The following is a 20030-nucleotide window of genomic DNA, read 5'->3' as shown; positions in this document are numbered from 1 at the left end:
GTTTACAGAATGACAGAATTCAGTACTAATTATTTTGAATGTAATCAATTTGACTCTAATACATAGCTCATAAAATTATTCTCAAAAAAATTGTGTGGGTCGCAATTTTAAGGTGGTGTGGATGGTATGGAAACTGAAAGGGAAAGAGCATAAGCAGAAGATGGAGTGTTTGGATTCTTAGTTGAAAGTTGTAAAAAAAAGGAAGATTTGTTGAATGCCAAATCAAAACACAAATAGCAAAGCAAAGCTGGATGTAATGAGAAGCATGACAAAGAGATGAAAGTTGAAGGTGGAATAAGAACATCTGGATTCAGGTAGGAGATGTGCTTCACTATACCTGGAAGATGAAATTTCAAGGGAGAAGTCAGACTGGACTGAGTAAAGAATGAGGTCAGTGGGGAAGAATTCAGAATGACTGTTCATGGCAACTGTTGAAAAGGCAGGATGAAAGGATGGAAGCCAGAATGGGTTTTGTGCATTTCTTCTTCAAACAGTGAAGAAGGGTAAGGCACGACTCTGTCAGAAGTGTGAGGAAACTAATGAGAGGAAGAGGTTAAGGAAAGCCAGGGAGAGTAACAGGGCAGCAGGAAGAATGTACTGGATTCCTGTCTGATGGTGGGAGTTAGGGGGGCAGTAACAATTCCCAGAGTTACTGGGGTAGAATAAAGTAGGAATAAATTTAATATCAATAGCCTTTCTTTCAAATGTGGTCTTATTTCTCTAGTGGCTTTGCTTTATAATACTGCTGATGGCCTTGTGCCTCCCTGATATCACAGACAAATGCACAGGCCATAGACTCCTCTCCTGTTATTCACACAGTGTAGAGTGTGTTCCAGTGCTGTGTCCAACAGTGATGTTAAAGAAAGGTTCTGCTTTTTATTTTCAAGGACTTGGGCTTTCAAGATATTGGACTAAGTGCCAAAAACAATTCATCAGGAACGCTTTACAACTCAGCAATACAAAACCTGTTAGGAGACAGACACCCACAAGACAGAGTTTGGGGAGGAAATATGTAAAGCACTGGTTGACCTCAGCATGATTAATGGTTTTTAGCACATTGAACTCTGTTGCTTACAATGTGAGTTTTACCCTGGCTCACCCATAGTTGTTTATTTTTATTTTTTTGAAGGAGGTGGAACCTCTGTTTGTGAAACTTTCATTCATATAGAAGTTAATGACATTCCACATATAATAGCAAAATATTTATATAGGAACACAATTGTCCCAGCTGATTCTACTTCTCAGCAGTTTGTTCCCTTTAAAAGCAGCCTTTAAAAATTACAGACCTGGCAGGGTTTGTGTCAATCATCTCTGTCACAAAAGGATCATGTGAAGCTTATTTACTGGACTAGAGCACTGAATAAGATCTCTTCCATAACCGTGAAGTCATCCCAGACCCAGCTCCTTGGATAAGTAATATTCTGAGTTTGAAGGGACCCCTTAGGATTAGTGAGTCCAAATCCAGTCTTCACACAGAGCAAACTTAAAATATTTGTCTAAGAACATCACCCAACCTGTTCATGGACACTGACAGCAGCAAGTGCTCCGAGGTGGAGACTCATCATCTCACCTAATCCAAGCATTCTGTACTCAGTGTTGCTGAGTTGTGACACATGGGGCATCATTTCCAGTTACAGACAGGGCCTTTTGCTACAGCAATCAGAGGCACTTGGCCACCTGCACACAGAGATTTGTGACAATGTGCTGTAGCTGAAATGAACAGGGTGAGGCTGTTCCGGCTGACCATGGCTGGGATCCTGCTTTTCTTACATCCTGGGGAGAGGCTGTGCAGCAGCTGACAGAGCAAGAGCTTCCAGCCTGCGAGCCCACCAGTCTGAGGCTGTCCTGGACCACGGGCCAGCCACGTGTTCTGGTGTCTCAGGGCAGGCACACCAGTCCTGGATAAACTGCACAGCACATGGAGCACCACTGCTTACGCCTTCTGAGCTGATTTGTTCTGCTTGTGATAGGACTCACAAATCCTCAAAGTCAAATGACTCCTTGCCTTGTCCTAGTTTCAAGAAGGCCAAAGAGACCATAATTCTTTCAGGGCTTAGCTGGACAGGAAATATGCTGCCTTTTTTTTTTTTTTTCCCCCCCAGTATTTTTTCAGCAATATTGAGAGAGGACAATAAAACAGGGTACTGTTATTACCTATGAGTCAAGTATGGCGTAAATAAGTAAAAACCTGGAGGGCTGGTTCTCTCCTAAAGTTTTCTGCATCAGGTTCAAGAATTAGAGCTCACTACGGTGTCATAGCAGTGAAAACCAGCAGCAGATGAAACTCCACTGTGCTAGAAATGTTCTGGGACCAAGGGAAAAGGAGGAAGGTGGCACCTGTTTCATAAATATGTACCTTTAACCTGGAGCTACAGCTTTTGTCTGGTTGATCCATTATATAAGCAAAAAGTCCAGACCTGTTTCTGTAAGTTTTTACTGTGCATTCATCTCTCAATAAGACAGTTTCCATATTTCACCCTGGCTCTGACTAGTGTTACTTGTTAATCCTGAGCTAAGTTTAAAATAATGAACATATTCCACAGGGCTTGAACTTCGTTCCAGTGTTAGACTCCAACACTTTACATTTCTTCATATTTGCTTTATGATATTTTTCGTAATTTCTTAAGTGCAAGTTCAAAAGATATATGTTTAAGCTTTTTAACCACAAAGGTGTTTTTAGAAACATCACCTAATATTTTGGAAGGTTTACTGCCTTTTTCTTATGAAGTTCATATAGTTGAAATCTAAAAAGTGCTTATCCACAGGACTATACACTTGATGTTTGAAGTGGTAAGTCATTCTCACACATCATTGAAAAATATTAAAATTATTGTAGAAAAATTAGCTGATAGTTTTCCATGCAGTTAATAGTGCCATCATCATTGTAGCATTTCTTACCTGTTTTCTACACAAACCATCCGAACCATACATTTTAAATATTAAGCATAAGCTAGACAGAAATGGTACTATACAGAAATATTTACACGTGCCTTGCTGGTCAAAGCCAAAGAATAATACAGTGCCTCTTCAGACCTATGGCAAATTCCCTTCCACAGCAGTAAGACAAAGAATGCAAAAGACCCCAGATTCCTGAGTTTTGTCATCTGCCTTTCTTTCTGAAGGAGGTTTCTCTTAATTGTATGTTTATGAGGAAACATGAAGTTAATGTCTAAAAAAAAAGTGGTACATGCCCATGGAGCAAAAGGGAATTGGTGAGAAATGGAAACTTCAGCAAGCAAAGAAGATAATGGAGGTGCTGAAATGGAAGGTCATGTTTCAGATGAGGTGATTTCCTGGTGACATCATTGTGCAGCGGGATGGTTTTGGGGAGGGTAGAGGAGAGGGTGGGACAGTAGCACAGGGCTGATGTCTGAGGCTCATTTCAGGAGATAGAAGTTGGTTGAGTCACTGCTTGTTTGACTTCAGACACCAATAAAATATCTAAATTCTTCCCTTGTCAGTTCTGGAAATAATAATTACATCTCTTTAGATATATTCTGCTTATCCATTTATTGATGGAAAGTAACAGCATATAATAGAAAATGAATGAACTTATCTAAAGAATAAGATTACTTTGAGTAATGCAATTTTAAAGAAATACACTTTTTTTTTTCTTGTTTAACCATTTTGAAGATAAAATATTGGGTCTTTTTTTTTTTGTTGCTGTTTTGCCCCATCTTTCCAATAGAAAGTAAGTTTATTTTGAAACTTAAGTAGAGTTCTGAGGTGAAAAAAATCTTATATTTACAAAGTCAAACAGCAAACTGCTGTTTTGCAATTTCTGCTTTCTGAAGAAAGGCAAATAAAAAAGTTAAACTTTTTCTTCAAGTTACCTATGGTGAATGGGATAAAGATGTGATAGGCGTTATAGAGAAGGGACATTTTGAATTATGGAACCTCCTTTGTTTTTTATTACAACCATCAGAATACATAAGACCAAGTTTGGTGTCCATTTTTAAATGGAGGGTGGATGCAGTGACATATAAAGATGACATATTCTTTGGAGTTTCCAGAATGCCATGGAGACTTGGTACAAATCCTGCCTACTTCTGATTCAAATGTGACACTGAAGCAAGAGTAAAAGCAATGCTGTGTGTCTGTTCCTCTGCTCCTTCCACGTTTCATGGCCTGCAGTTATCCAAACTCAGGGGCTGGGTGCTGCTGAGCTCTCACAACAGGGGTAGGTTGCTGCTTGATGCCAGACTCATATATGTTAAGCAAAAAGTGTTTCTCCCAAAAGTCTGATTGTGCACCATGAAAACTCATGGAAGTAGATTTCAGCTGTAGTTTACAGCTGTGATTTTTCCAAAATACTGAGCTTGCTTTCCTTGTAAGTCTTCCATCTTAAGGTTGGCTACTTTGACTATTAATTCAAAATGAACCTCTGGGCCAGTATGTCTGCTTCTGAAAAAGGGAAAGAAAAAGGAAAATAGCTGAAACCTCAAATAAAGGATTCACTTCCATTACTGAATTTTATAAGGTGATATGTGGCATATAAAAGCCTGTATTGGTAGCTTGGGATCACATGCTTGTGTTTCTGCTCTCTCTCATTTGGAGTGAGCATGGACTATTTGTGTTATGGTTTGGACTGGAGATGATTTTTCCCTTTCACTTAAATTGGTGACTACAGGATGTGGCAGTTCTAATCATACTGAAAATTGCTGTAATTGTTATCAGGCAATAAACATTCAATATATTTTTGTAAGAAGTAGAGCTTAGTGGAAGTTTTCCAGTATTTGAGAAAATAGCTGGAAGCAAAATGGTAAGGATACAAATTGAATTTGGACTTTAAATACTGAGAAAGTTGGCCTAGCTTATTCTCTTAAGAAACAGGATTACTGTAACACTCAGAGCAATGCAAGACATGTTCTCAACTAAGGATGAATATGAATGTCTTTTTCATATAAAAACACATTGTAAGTACTGCAGGAATGCATGCCTGTCATAAGCATAACTGTTGTACAGAAAACAGAACAGGAATGTGAATTAAATGTTCTTACAAAGGACATAATTTTCCTCTTTGGTTCTCTCAGCAGCCATATATGGGCAACTTCTACCAAATGAGCCTGCAATAAAACTCTGTATTGTGCATTCACCTTAGAGCAATCAAAAAATAATGTCCGTATAATTTAGGTGAGAGGTCTTATTTATTACTCTGTAGTTATAGTACTTTTTAAAGTACTCCATATGTGTAGATGGGAGTGAAGATTCTTAAGTTGTTAACATTTGATCTCCTGTTATAATTAATCAGATCCAGAATGTAGCTTAAATAATGTGTTTATATAGTGTTGTCTAAGAGTTTTACTTACAGTACTCCTTTGAAACTGTCTGTATTGAATGGGACTAAATATAGGCACAGCCTTTTTCCTTTTGATAAAACACATTTCCACCGGATATTCCGCTTACTTTATTTAAAGAATTGATGATTTTAGAGAAGGTAAAACTAATTCTGAAATCCTGTAAGTATTTTATCGGCCTAGTAATGCCTATAACTCATTTGCTGGAAACATTGGAGGATGGGAATTAGGTTCTTGGATTATAAAGCCCCCTTTTAAAATAAACAGGAGGAAACATAGGGGAGAGACAGAAGAGTGTAACTTGTTTAACATTTAACAAGCCTCTTGATCCATTTTCTGGACTAGTTGCCATGCTTTTGAAGTTAAAGCAATTACATTAGATATAGGGGTGGTTTTCATGCTCTGGGGGTTGAGAGAATTTTGGGTTTTTACAGAAGCAGGAATGTGAATACTTGACTCAGTCTCAAGGCTGATTTTAAAAACATTTTTCTGAGTCCATCCAGAAGAAATCCAGATCTTGCTGAAATCAGTGAGAATTTGCTCATGGCCTTTAACAGAGCCAGGATTTTGTCTATGAATGTTCAGGTTTTCAGTCACTGGCCAGCTCTAGTGGAGCTACATTTCAACTTTTTTACTGCTGCAAGTTGCCTCATCCCTGGCCCTCAACTGCAAAATGACTCCCAGGAAATTTTCTTTCTGGAAAGTACAATGTTGATGATCATAGCATGGACTCCAGTTAGCTGAAGCACAGCAATATTGTGATGAAAGACTGGGGACCCACTAATAAAGTCTGTACATTTGCTAGGCAGTGGATTATGTTAGACGAGTCGGGTCAAAGCCCACCCTTTTACATTTTGGCCAATGAGTGGGAAGCTCTTGCATGTGATCCTGATGTGAGACAAAGAGCCTTGGTCAGTATTGGGATATCTGACAATGTAACCAGCAGAGATAACGGATCATGCAGGAAAAGAGATCTGAAATCTCTGAATCTCTAACAGAATGAGGGTTTGCTTTATGCTGCTCTGCAGAGAGACAGACACAGCTGATAGAAATTCATTCAGCTTGGTCCTCTGACACGTGCCTGTCTCCAAAATGGCTTGAAGGAAACAATTTACAAAAGTCAACTCAGAGATAAGGAACTTAACATGCTTTTTAAAGTCTCAGTGGTGGTTAGACCTAACTTTATTGCAGACCAGTGAATCTTGATGTTCTTAATGCCTAATTTATGTCTGAAGAAATGGAGACCAAAATCATCTATCTACTGATAAGCAAATGTAAAGAGATGATTCAGTGTCCCTGTACATTGTCTGTGCCTGACTTCTGGACTCTTTGGAAGAGAAATTTTCAAATTCAAGGTGGGGGCCAGAAGCCACCCCAGACATTGAATAAAGGTGCCAAACAATGGGTTTGAAAAAAGACTGAGAGATTAATTTGTCCATTTGCCTACCAGGCTGCAATTTGGTTCCTGCCTGAGAGCTAGATGTGGGATTCTAAGTTTGGCAGTCTCTAATGAGGTTATGGATGGGAGGCTGGTATTAGAGGTACTCATGAGGCTCCCAACATTTCTCCTAGTAGGTCCTCTGTTCAGTTTGCACTGCCACTGCTTTCCATTGGGCTGCAGTCTTTTCAGGGCAGACCTGGAGTTTGTGTGTTCCTCTGTATTGCTTTAAGAAAAACTGGGGCTGAATGAAAAGTGAATTAATATATAATCCTGAATAATCTATAAATCCTTCCCCAGCCATGTATCTTCAGTGGAAAACTGTCTTCTAAGACAATTCAAATACCATCATCCCTTACAGTGGTTATTTTCAGATTTTAAGTTACTATCTTATATTTAAGTTATAAGTGTTTTGTCATCTGGTGGTTGCATATTAGAGCAGTTTCCCAGAAGTTTCCACTACTCACAGTATGCTCCATAATTTTGGGAGGCTATGTCAAATTGTGAGTTTGGTTGCTGTCCTTGGTTGTAGTGTAGGATGTACACAAAGTATTTATTCTATCACCATCTTCATGAACTGTTAAAGCAAGTGGGGCAGTGTCTTCCCAGGCCTCTTCCTTTGGGCTCTTCTGCTAATGGCCCATCAATGCCTTGCCCATGACTCACAGGTAACTCCCTCCAGGGGTTATCTCTGTTTAATGGGCCATCAAGGACCCACTTCACAACTCATCATCCCATTGTGAGATGCTCTGCCCAGGGGGAGGAGCCAAACATTCTCACCTGGATATAATCTGGGATTTGGGACAGTACAAGCAGCCCTTACCTACTGGATTCCCAGAGGACCAGAGCTTTCTACAGGATCACTGCTTCTGGAAGACCACCTCACCTCGACTGCTTCCATCACCCTGCTCAGGTTGTATTCTGACTCTGTCAGTGTTTTTTTTGTGTTATTGCATTTATTTTATTTTATTTTTACCTTTCTTATTAAATTGCATTTCTGACTTGGAGCCTCTCACTCATTTTGCTTTCAAACCACGACAGTTGCAATCCCATTTTGTTAGTTACTGCAAGCATAAAGAAATAGATGGTAGTATGCAATCTTTCTGAAAAAAATGAGTGAGTTGAAAAGGTAATTTTAAGTTGTACCGAGTGCTGGAGAACGTAAAATAAGTTGGAGGATTTATTTATTTATTTATTTATTAAAGACAAGAGCTCTAGCATGGGCACCATGCTAGACCTGTGGATTTCAAAGCAAATATGTAGAGTTCTGAATATTCCGTGTGCATGAAATTGTATATTTAAAAGGAAAGCCACTCACAAGATGCATATTTTGCTTCTCTTAGTTTCCTCTCAAAATTGGTAAAATGTTTTGGATTAAGCATGTTCAAACAATTTGTCTGCAGAAACTACAGCAGATGCACTGTGTGTTCCAGTTTGCCATGCTGCCATTCAAATCTCAAATCTGTAAATAGAAGTGGTGTTTTTGCTTTCCTTAGTCCCTGTGCAGCTTCCCTGCTGTGTGTTAGCCACATCACTAACTCTGTTGCAGGTCAAAAGGAAAGCTGGCAACTTTACAGCTACGACACCTTTCTGCAAACAGTGTAGCCTATTCTCATCTCTTTCCTGGATGGTACTGGAATTTCCTGCTCCTTGTGACTCCTGAGGCTATTTTCCTTCTTGGTTCCTCTGTTCCTTTACCTGTGTGAAGCAACTGGCGACAGGTCTGCAAGGGAAGGCAAAATGCTTCTTGCAATGGACAGTTTGTTTCAGATAAGAGAGCAAAGGATGTGAGGTGGCTCAATATATTACTCCAGGAGGGGTTTGCTGGAGCCAGGAAAATCCAGCTCCTGCAGACTGGCTCCACTTTCCTTTCACCCCCTCCTGTGAGCAATGTGAGTTGTTTATTTCTTCATAGCCGCCCTTGCAGAGAACAACTAGGCGTTCATTTCTCTTCCCACCTCCTCCTCGCTTCGGCCTCTCTTTTTTCCTTGAAGAAGTGGGAAAACCTGCAAGGGAAAACTTCACTCCTATTCCTTGCTGGATCACAGGGGCAGAACCCGATGAACTGCCTGAGCATGGAGAAGAGGAGGACACTGTGATATGTAGGGTAGATGTGCCTCTGGCTAGGGCTTGCAGCCCACCCCAGGACTCAACTTCTCCTAGATCCTGAGCAAAGGATTAGATTCTTTTGCTGCTGCCTGAGTGTTTCTGTACAATATCCTGCATCAGATTGCAGCAAGGACCAATTTTAAAGGGAATTAGAACCTTAACCACCTCTTCCTTTAACAGTTCTCTCTAGTAATTTCATCCTTCTGTTTTTAAATTTCTAAATAATGACTGAAATAGATGTTTATTTGATAATTTACAGTTTAAAGAGGATTTTGAAAATAAATTAATCTCTTTGCATGGTAAGACACTGTAATCTTTTAAGACATTCCAAGTTTCCTCAATATTTTACAGTCTTTTTGCTATTTATTTTGTATCTCTTTTCTTGAAAGTGTTTATTTTGGGAAGGTCAAAACAAAATTCTCCCTATGTCTCTCATCATCTAAGATGAATGCACACAGTTGGAACAAGTTCCATTGAAGCTCTCGTGCAGAATAAACAAAGTCCTGACCAAAGGCTTGACTCATGATAGATCTTTAATGACTATTGTCATGAAAAAGTATTTAACATATTCTCCACCAAAAGAAGGGTGTAGCTTTGCTGCAGAGTCAGCAACACATCGAAAAAGAGGCAGGGAAAGGTTCAAAGGGCAAGGCTGATGTGAAACTGGTGGGCATTGGGAAGAAGCTGGGCAGCTCTGTGCTCAGTAAGGAGGGCAATGTAAGTGTGCTGGCGAGGTCAGGTGTGTCACAGGGAGTTTCTGGTGTTACTGGTCAGGGTCTTCAGATGCAATCAGCCTACAGAAATGAGTGTCACCCATGGGTGCTGCAAGGGCATAGTGACCACTTCACCTCCTGTAGCCTGTGTCATACCAACCTGTGATAAAGCAATTTTGCCTCAAATGTTCACACAGTCTGTGGGGAATCTTGGGGATTGTTTAGGGAAGAGAGGTTTGGTATTTGGATAGATGAAGCTGGAGATGCCTACAAAGTCACTGCACATCCTTAAACAAAGCAGATCTTGTTTCCACTGCCTTTTCTACTTGTATGACAGTGAGTGTAACACTTGGCAGTCAACAAACGCTGCATGCTGCTCTTGTCATCATGTGGTGGGGCAGGAAAACTGCTGACATGGAAAAGTGCAGACAAAATCAAGCAAAGTGATTCACGGCTTGGAAGGCTCTGTGTCCTGGGGAAAGATTAATCAAAACGGGCCCAGAGAGCTCAGGGACAGTAATATGCATGCATGTTATAGTTACTGGGTGATAGAAAAATATCTTTGGGTGAGTTGGGCCAGATTCACAGATGTTATTTTAAGAGGTACATTTATTATTTTTGCTATTAAGAAAGGTCTCTCTTGTAAAAGCCTAATCTCTCTGTGGGTGAGGGGCTAGGAAACCTGCACTGTATAGATTACAGACCCAGGGTATTCAGAGCAGTCATAAGGAGGACTGGGTAGAAAGTCCAAGAAAATTACACTTTTAGACCATTGCTTAGTGAAGAAAAGATGCTATGAGAGCTGTGGGACAGGCTTATCAAAAGGAAATAAAACACTTTGGTCCTTGAAGAGTTCAGGTATCTGAGAGTGGTTCAGACTGTAATCTCATTCCCTGCAGCAGTAAAAAATTAAAATTCTCATTTCAATTTTAGTACTACATGTTACTTATAAATTTTGGAAGGTGTGCAGTTATCTTTCTGTAGGCCTAATTATCTTTGAGGTGAAGAAGACAGTGATTGGAGGAGTCTTAAAGATTTGATGCTATTTAGAAGATTAAGAGATAAAATGTCCTCTTAACCAATGCAAAAATATACATGGATGATGTGAGAGGAAGGAACAGTTTCAACTAAATTTCTAAAGGAACATATCTAATAAAACCCTTCACTGAGTATGATTAGATATTTTTATTCTAAAAACATTTTTGTTTGCCATTTTCACTGAATCTAAGCGCCAATGTTTTCTCAAAATTGTAAAGTTCCTCTTTATTATGAGAAAACTGGAGCTAGGAGAGACATTTGTACACGGATGGAGGGAAAATTCCCAGCAGACATATCCTGATCAAGCCACTGGCATGCACAGTGTTCAGAAACAAGCACAGTGCCTCTTGCTTGACCTGAGGCTGATGGATACAGGAGGGGTGGAGGAGAGCAGTGTGGATCACAGAGTGGGGAATTTATCAAAGGAGTATGGAAAAGGGGCTTGGACTGTAGCATTACAGAGCAGGGAATGATGCAAGCCACAAATCTCTAGGAAACCAGGCTTTATTAGTTCCACTGCTTTTGGAACAACTTGTTTAAACTTCCCTTGTAGGTAATTAACTCTCTAATGGCACTGTGAGATAGGCCACCTGCAGAACCCTTGGGCAGGGGGATTCACAAGCATGTGTAGTTCAAAATAAGGCCTCATGGAAAACTAGGCAAAAGTGTGTTAGAATAATATTTACATTCAGTAGCATTAAGTACATCTGTTTGTTATTAGTGGGAGGCTGAACTGGCTCAAAAATCTTCTGCAAGAGTGACCCAGCAGCAGAAGGCCAGGTACCTCTGACAGCTTTTCTACAGCTACCAACAGAGCTATTTTCAAAAACATGACAAGATTTCCCTCAAATGTTAATTTGAATACAAAGAAGACCAAATTTAGATTACTGTAATATATAGATGTTTCAGTTTTGTCCTTTTAGGTGTCTTGCTTTGTCCTTATTATCTCTGTTACCCCTGTGTTTACATGGATGTGAAGTTTTCATACAGACTAAGGGAGTGCAGCTCTGTTTGAAATCAGTGCAAGCCAAAGATAAAAAACCAAGGGTGATAGGTGGCAGTGTCTAAGCTAATAATTTAAAAATTCCTATGAGTGCTATTTAATACAAAAGGCATCTTATTATGTCAAACATGGACACAGAACATGAATTTTATTTTTTTTTAGTTCAGCTTAGTATGCTTACTGTAAATTTGATATTTGAAGATTGTGCACAAAATTGCTAACAAGGATTAATTATTTTAATGTAGTTATGATTATTTAAGCTATCTGGAACTAATACTTAGTGTCAGGTGGAAAAGCTTTGGAATAGCTAAGAACAGAGTCCTGATATTTAAATCCTATGTCTTAGACATATGTGTGTGTGCTTATGCACAAACAAATATTAGGGAGAGGGATATGGGTTATTCTAGTTTAGGGCTTAGGAATTCTATTGACCACGTACTCAGGCTTTTTGGTTCAGTTTTGTGTTCTACTATAAGTTATTCAATGAAAAACTAACTTGTAACAGATATTTGTTTGTTATGCATATCTCTGTCTCTTGGGATTTTTAAGAACCTGAATGGAAAGGAAGAAAAGGCATTCTGTATATGTGTGTTTACACATAATACATAGAACATAAAACTGTGGAGACCCCTCATCTTTGTTAATTAGTCTTTTAATCTAAAGCATCCACAACTTGCAGGGAGATTTCTAAATCTGGAGGTTGTTGTAGCAAACTCTTACTTAATCACAGATGATTGTTGTCTTTCCTCTAAATTATTAAAAATCTCTCCATCCACTCCCTCTGAAAGTTTCCTTTATCTTTCCCTTAGATTCACACTCACTGTCAATAACTGTCTTCCTCTCTGGTTTAGAGCCTGCTATCTCTGTTCTCTGAATGTTTGTATTGACTGCTGTTTCCTGGCCAGTTTACACCTTCAGTGATCTTCAGGGTATAAACAGACATTATGTCACACCTTAGTCTTGCAGCTATAAATTCTTGTGCTGTACACTCTTTGGGATGAAGGCTCCTGAGTCTATTTTTTTTGCATGGCCTATTGAAAGCCTGATTTAAGTGATAGAGGTCAGTTCTGCTGCCCAGCTACATGCATCCGTATTGTAAGGATTTCCTAGGGGTGTGTGTGACAGTTCTGTGGGACTGGCAAGCATCATACAGAAGTTTTGGAGGTCTCATGTGTCCCTGGGAAGACACAGCTCTCCTATTGTAGACCAGGGGATACCCAAAGTATTTCTGGTGGCACTCAGCACTGTTACCCTCTTACCTCAAAATCATACAAGCAGATATTTATTAATTATGCAGTTTCCAAGAGTTAAAACAATTGGGAAAACGTTCTTAAGGAGAAGAAAAATCAAAAAAGTCCTTTTGATTTGACCAAATCTGGAAGAAATCTATCTTGGTTATGCTCAAAGAAAATGAGCATTGATAAATAAAACACCTCCAAAGAGATCTGACACAATAACAACAGATGCAGAGAGCTGTGTGTCTGGAGATTAGCAGCAGAAGTAACCACCTTATCGTAAGATTCAGAGTGTTGTTTTGTGGTTTAGGAAAAGCAAGTAGATACGACCAAAATGACTGTCCTTTGGGAAGATGGAGTCAAAGGGCACATGCTTGAGAGCCACAAATATGAGCCATTCAGAAAACAAACAAAGACCTCTAAACTAAAATGTGCAGGTGACTGGAAAGGTCACCCTGTGAAAAGCACAAAGGATGAAGCAAAGGGAGGTGATGAGGTGTGTTTGAAGCTGTGGCCTCATCTCCCGTGTAAGTGCACCAGATGAGGAGCAATGTGGGTCAGTAGGTCCCCCACTGACTTTGGGATGTCCAAACTCCTCAAGTCTGCATGAGACTTTGGGACACAGCTGCTCCTTTAATGACTAGTAATGTGGGTGGGTAATGTGTTCAAAATGTGTTGGTTTCTAGAGCTGTGCTATTTAAACTGCAGAGAATGGCAAGGCTTTGAAACAAGCCTTAAACATTTTATAGGCTGCGTAGCTGCCTTTAAAAAAAGGAAGCAAATATTAATTAAAAAATGGGAGACCACCTACTTAAAATGTAACTCTTCAATTAAGATAATAATTTCCTAAACAAACTTATATGCAAGCAGTGAGTCACCCTTTCACTTCTATGAATGTTTGTGCAGTGTGCTTGTATTGAAAATGATTTGGATTCAGAAAGGCATGGATTTGATTCTCTGCTTTCTTGTACTAACTCCTATTAGTACTAAGTAGGTAGATTACTCATTCAAGGAATTACTCATTCAAGAACACACTTCCTTTAGTCTCCTTGCCAGCTGAAAACTTTCTGCTCTGATACTGGGCTTTCTGATACCAGCTTTGGACAGTGGTACTACTTGTTTCCTATAAACCCTTTTCATGCTCACATAATATGGGTCTGCTGAAATCAGACATCCTTTTTGAAACAAAACTTTATATGAATAAGGTGAACTGGATTCCACTCAGACCTTCCAGGCCTTCCAAGCCTGTTTTTTTTTTTTTTTTTTTTCATTTGCTCCAATTTTTGTTGTTGTTTTTCTCAGGCTGTTACAACTATTTTGAATAGTCTTGTTTTGTTATGTGTGGTCATTTATCTGTTGCAACCCACTTAGTGGCTTCCATATGTTGCTCAAATGTGTTTGGAAGAGGGGATTAAGTTACTGCTTCTAGCTGTGAGTTTGGTCACTTGGACACGTTCACTGTGATGTGAGATCCTAGATCCACAAGAGCCTTCCAATGAGTTTTTCTATTTTATTTTTTTTTTTTTTTCCTTTGCAGTGGGGCACCCCACATATGCTTTCCCTGTGAGCCCTGGTCTGAGGAAATTCAAGTAACATTACTGCTTTACTACTGCAAAGTGAAATCTTTGCAACCCAGGTTCTGGTATTCCCTGCCTATGGGATATGACTTGAGGTGCCTTCCTCCAGAGGTAAAAGAAGGAAACAAGGGTTGTGAAAGTTCTCTCAAAACCCTTAATGTCCATTGCATAAACATTTATTGAATAATCCCTGACAAAACTGGTTCAGAGAGTGAGGCACATCCTTGTTTTTGTCTGAGTAAAAAATGAGGAATTAGGAGTTCAAATAGGATGTTTAACTATGAGTGACCACAAGAACTTCAGTTTCCAGTAGTTTTATTTTATGAATGTTCCTTGTTAGGATTACATTCTACTAATTACAGTGCTACTTTGAGAATGTAAGTCTTGGAAGTATTGACTAAGTCTTGTTTTAGTCAAATCTGTTTCCTTACGAATGCTGTGACTTATTTAAATTCTACTCTTTTGTATGAGCCTTTTGCCAATACCTTCATATGACCATTTTTTGTTCTTGGGTGTGTTTAGAGAAGATGACTTTTATTGTGATTCTTAGCAGTTCATAAAAATAAACAACATGTAGTGAGTTTGTTTTTTGTATAACCAGAGATACTTACCTTATAGGATTCTATATAATTAGCTTTGGGCATAGCTTTGGGAATGAAGAGTTAAGACAGAGGCAGAGAAGAATCTGTTTAATTTACTTGATTATTTCAAGGCAAGTGAATATGCCTAAGCAGCACAGAAAAGAGAAAACAACTAATTGGTCCCCACTTTCCCACTGGGGTTTTGTATGGATTCTACACCATGTCTCAAATATCAGCAGTGGCCACATCTAGTAGAGTAATCTTGACATGCAAATGTAGCATTAAACACAACAGGAAGTCATGTAGGTCTGTCCTTTTCAGCCTGTTTCAAATAGTCTGCTCTTCTGGTTTTTCTACACTTGCGTTCTTCCAGTGCCCATGGAAGGTACATTAATTTCTTTTGCATAGTATTGCATGGGATTGAACTCAGTAGTTTCCCAAGTCCTCTGGTAATTGTACTCTGAAATTAAAAACAAACAAACAGACACAGGAAGAGCCACTCTTTTCATACAAATGTTGTATATGATACAGCAATACATGGATACTAATGAAACTAATGAAATCAATGGGTTCAGCCTCTGCTCTTGTGAGTGGCAAAGTATCTGAATATTTAAAGTAGTATTTGTCCAAAGAGCTGGGCAGGATTTGATGGAATATTCAGTGGCTTCCTTAAACCACTGGGCACTAAAACAACTGAACAAGCCTGTCATTAATTTGAAAATAACTTTCACATCTTGGGCTGAGGCAGAGGGGAAGACACTGATCTCTTCATGCTCATGGCCAGTGACAAGATTAGTGGAAACAGCATGAAATTAAATTGGGGGAAGTTTAGGCTGGATATCAGGAAAAAGCTTTTTACCCAGAGGGTGGCTGGCACTGTAACAGGCTCCCCAGGGAAGTGTCACAGCAGTAAGCCTGACGGAATTCAAGAAGTGTTTGGACATTACCCTTGGGCACACGGTATGATTCTTGGTGGTGCCCTGTGCAGGGCCAGGAGTTGGACTTGATAATCCTGATGGGTCCCTTCCAACTCAGCATATTCTCTGATTCTATTACTGTGTACATACAGGCAACTACTTGTGAGAATGCACAGAGAAAACCAAAATGTAATGTCTGCTAGGCAGCCAATAACCCTGAATTGTATTTTTCTGTTTCCCTCAGCCAAGAAATCACTCAGATACTTTTAAAATCTCTATCCGTGAATATAGGAGTCTTTCTTGAGGAAAAAAAAAACAAAACAGGAAATAATTCTAAATATCTTGAAATTTCACACCCCTTTTTACCTCCTGATGTTTCTCCCTTTCTTTTAGAGGGTTTATAAGTTTATCCAGTCTAAAGGCAAGAGTCCAGGGGTTCTTTCCAGAAGTTCTGCATTTTAAAAGGGTCTCTACATAGCAAGTAGGCAATCTCAGAATCCTTCATTCAAGTAGGATGCAGTAGAATCAAGTAATAGAATCCTTCATTCAATCCATCATTTTACTGCTGACTTGTGGCCTATCTCTTGCAAATTCTTAGGCAGTTTCCTAATATTTAGATACTAGAGGATGGCAATGACAGTCAGATGACAGCAGTTTGTCACTAGAGTTGTCACTGCTCTCTGGAGTATTAGACCATGAAAAACATGGTTATATGAAATCTTCTTTGTCAGCTGCACTTTGCAAATAGAAAAAAAAACCAAATTTATAGATTTGATTTCTGAAAAAAATGGAATGGAATGAAATTACATGGAAGCCAATCTGGTTATCCAAATGTAAAAGAGAGTTTATCAGCTTAGCTAAATCCTGGGTCTTTAATTTGGGCAAACAAGCTAATTTTCTAGCTCTAGTACAGATATAAGTGGAATTTTCAACAAGTTACTCAAAACTCATGGCGTAGAAGGTAGAAGTTGGAATATATAATTCATGAATAAATCCATGGGATCTGAGATGTTCTCAGCATCATGTATCCCTGGCTAGATTTATATGAAAGATATGTATTTGTTGAAGAAACCAAGTCTTAGTTGTTATGAAATGCACATGGTTTCTGTAGTTCTTAATATGTGTATTACTGATACTGACAAAGAGGAAATTTTGTGTATTTTACATCTTTGCAGATCTTTAAAAAGCACTTCTTTTGCCTTCCAACATGAATGAGGATTGTCTGGTTTGCTCCTACAATGCAAAACTGGTTGATATTTCTGGTTAAGAAGCAAAGTAAATAAAACACAATCCCTGTAGTGGATACCTCTGCCACGTTCCCTTGGAAAGCTCCTAATTGGACAGAGGTGCCCTCTGTCCATGCACAGAACCCAGCAATTGAATACACATGAGGATTGAATTCCAGAAGACTTTACAGCCACCTCTGCACAATAACAATAAATAATGAAATAAATGCAGGGCACTTTTGCTGGTTGGTTCTCAAAGCAGTCTACAGACCACTCAAACAGTAGTGCATTGATTTTTCTCACCCTTGGAATACAGCAATCCTATGTCAAAACACGGCTGCTCTTTAAAAGCACAGAGCAAGATTACAGAGTGTTTAGGACAGAAATTAATATTTGTGGTAAAAAATACAGGATATTTTTAAGGATGCAAAATATAAGGATTGCGGAATGTGGGTTAAGTCTTTTTTGATGTATGTCTGTCCTTGCTGTGACTTCAGAGACAGGAAAATATTTTGCAGAAAATGATTCTGTTATCAATCCTTAGTCACTTAGCCAAGCGACTTCTCTTGCTCCTCCCTGGTTGCCTTATTCTTTTTTTAATTTTTTTTTTTAAATTTTTTGATGCTGAACTACTTTTATTGTGGGTACCTGCAGTGTAATCCGTACCAGTATTTGAACTTGAGCAAGCCTGAAGAAGCAATTGTAGTACTGTTGGCAAAATCTATTCATTTTATCAATCTGTTTGGATACCAGTAGCCAACAAATTGTGAATGCTAAACACCACAGACAAAAGCTTAATCCTCAGCTGTGCTTGAACAGCCCAGCTTGCACTGAGGTCTGTGCTCCCAGAGCTCAGCTGCTCTTGGTACCAAAGGTAGGAATCACCTGTGGACCCTTCTGTAATCGTGCTTGTGAGCACAGTGTTTAACACAGCCCTCCTGAGGTGGTTTGGAGCTCCTTTACAGATGTTTCTGCAAGCTGTCAGCCCTTCTTAAAAAACTTGCAGATACAACTTAAAAGGCTTTCTTCACTCTGCTTGTGATCCAAATGTATTTGCTTGCATTTGTTCAGACCAAATGCAGGTGGTTCTTGCTCGAAACTCCTGCTGTCTTTTGGTTCTTCCACATCTATACTATTTCTTGCAGTAATGCCAGAGATGCAGTGATATTTTCCTTAGTTTTTATTTATTTCTCATGTGTAAATATTAGCATCTCTATCCCAATTGTTCAGTTTATAGGAAGATGTCCTGGTTTGTTTTGGAAAACCCTCTTGCCAATACTAATTTACAGCTTCTCCTAAGTTCTGAATCCAGCATGAAAAATCTGAATTTGAGTATTTTATGATTTCTAGTACTGAGTTTTGCCTTACACCAGCATGATACCCATTGACTCCTCCCTTACTTACAGGAAACTAATGGAAAATGCTAAAAAATTTACTGTGTTTTTATTTTTTAAAAATTAAGGCGATGCGAGCTTCCAAGACTATGCCATATTTTTTCCCTCTCTCTCATATTTTCCCTGAATCCTGAAAGAAAAGCCTTGAAAATAACCTTGAAATTCAGAAGTAATTCATTTTAGACTCTTATCTCAGATAAAATTGCAAGATATTGTTGATTTAGATTCTGAAACACATAGGGTTTGGGTGTTTTTATTCATGGTAAGCTGTAATGACACGGTTAGAGGATCTACTGTGTGTTTAGCGGTGAGGAATGAAGCTCTAAAGGTCTGGAAGTTTGGAAAAGTTCAGATGCCTCAAAATGCTTGGATTCCTCTCGAAACTTTTTCTTAGCTGTATAAATCTACCACCCAGCTGCCATCCTCTGAGGAATTAGCAAAAAAAGCATATTTATAAGACAAATAATTTGGCTGATGAAGAGAAATATGCTAGTAATATTTTTTTGATTCGCATTTGAAAGTAGAATATTCTTCCATTTCAGTCAGAAGTCAGGGCTGCAAGTAGGTTCTTTCCAGCAAACTTACAAAAGCCTTTTTCTTTCTGCAGGCATTTAGCCACACCACCGTGGGCTGTGATCTTGTCAGTTCTCATAAGCTACTAACACCAATGGTAACAAAATACTTTCCCTAGTTATGGGATGTACATTTCCATGAATTGGTTTGGTTCATCTCGTGCGTGTAGTCTCAAATCTTTTTTTTTTTTTTTTTTTTTTGAAAGCATGAAGAACATTGGAAGAATTTCGACCAGTTTTCTCCCTACTAAAAGCTAGTTATATGAGTAGAAGCTATATCTTAGAAGTAATTCAGTAATGGAAAAAACCTATTTTGCAAAGATGTAGCCTGAAGGGCTGGTAACCCCTCTTTCTGTGCCTGTCCTCCTGAGGGAAGATGAATAAATGAGACAGGATGAGGCCCAAAACGTGTGAGTGAGCTGGTATTCCATGGTACAAAATTGTGCCTTTTCTGCAACATAACCCAGCATCTGGGGTAATAACACCAGAAAAGATAAACTGAATGTGAGCTCTCCTTTGCTACATAAGCAATTATCATTCAGGTGGATTTAAAAGGTCTTTACAGCCTAGCTCGTTTATACAATGTGTTAATTCTCCCACCACTGAAAGCCAGCCACCTCTTGCCTGAAACGTGGCAACAGTTCAACAGAGCATAGCAGCAAACTGCAGCATGGCAGGCACTGAGCACAGCAAACAGCTCCATCTGAAGATGCCCAGAGAGCAGCAGGAGGGAGAAATGAAATTGCACAATTTGTACTCAGAGATGATTTGCAGCTCAAGGTGACTTGTGGCAAAAATTACCTGGAGTGGTTGGTGATCAGTGATTGGCATGGCCTGGAAGCTGAGCCTGGCTGAGAAGGCAGCACTGGTATTCCTTGGCACTCCCTGGCACTGCAGCGTGGCAGAGCAGCACTTTTAGCAGAAAAGGAA

Source organism: Zosterops lateralis (assembly GCF_965231275.1).
Source record: "Zosterops lateralis genome assembly, chromosome: 5".
Classification (NCBI taxonomy): Eukaryota; Metazoa; Chordata; class Aves; order Passeriformes; family Zosteropidae; genus Zosterops; species Zosterops lateralis.
The sequence above is the reverse complement of the archived record's forward strand: the minus strand, read 5'-3'. Positions refer to the sequence as shown.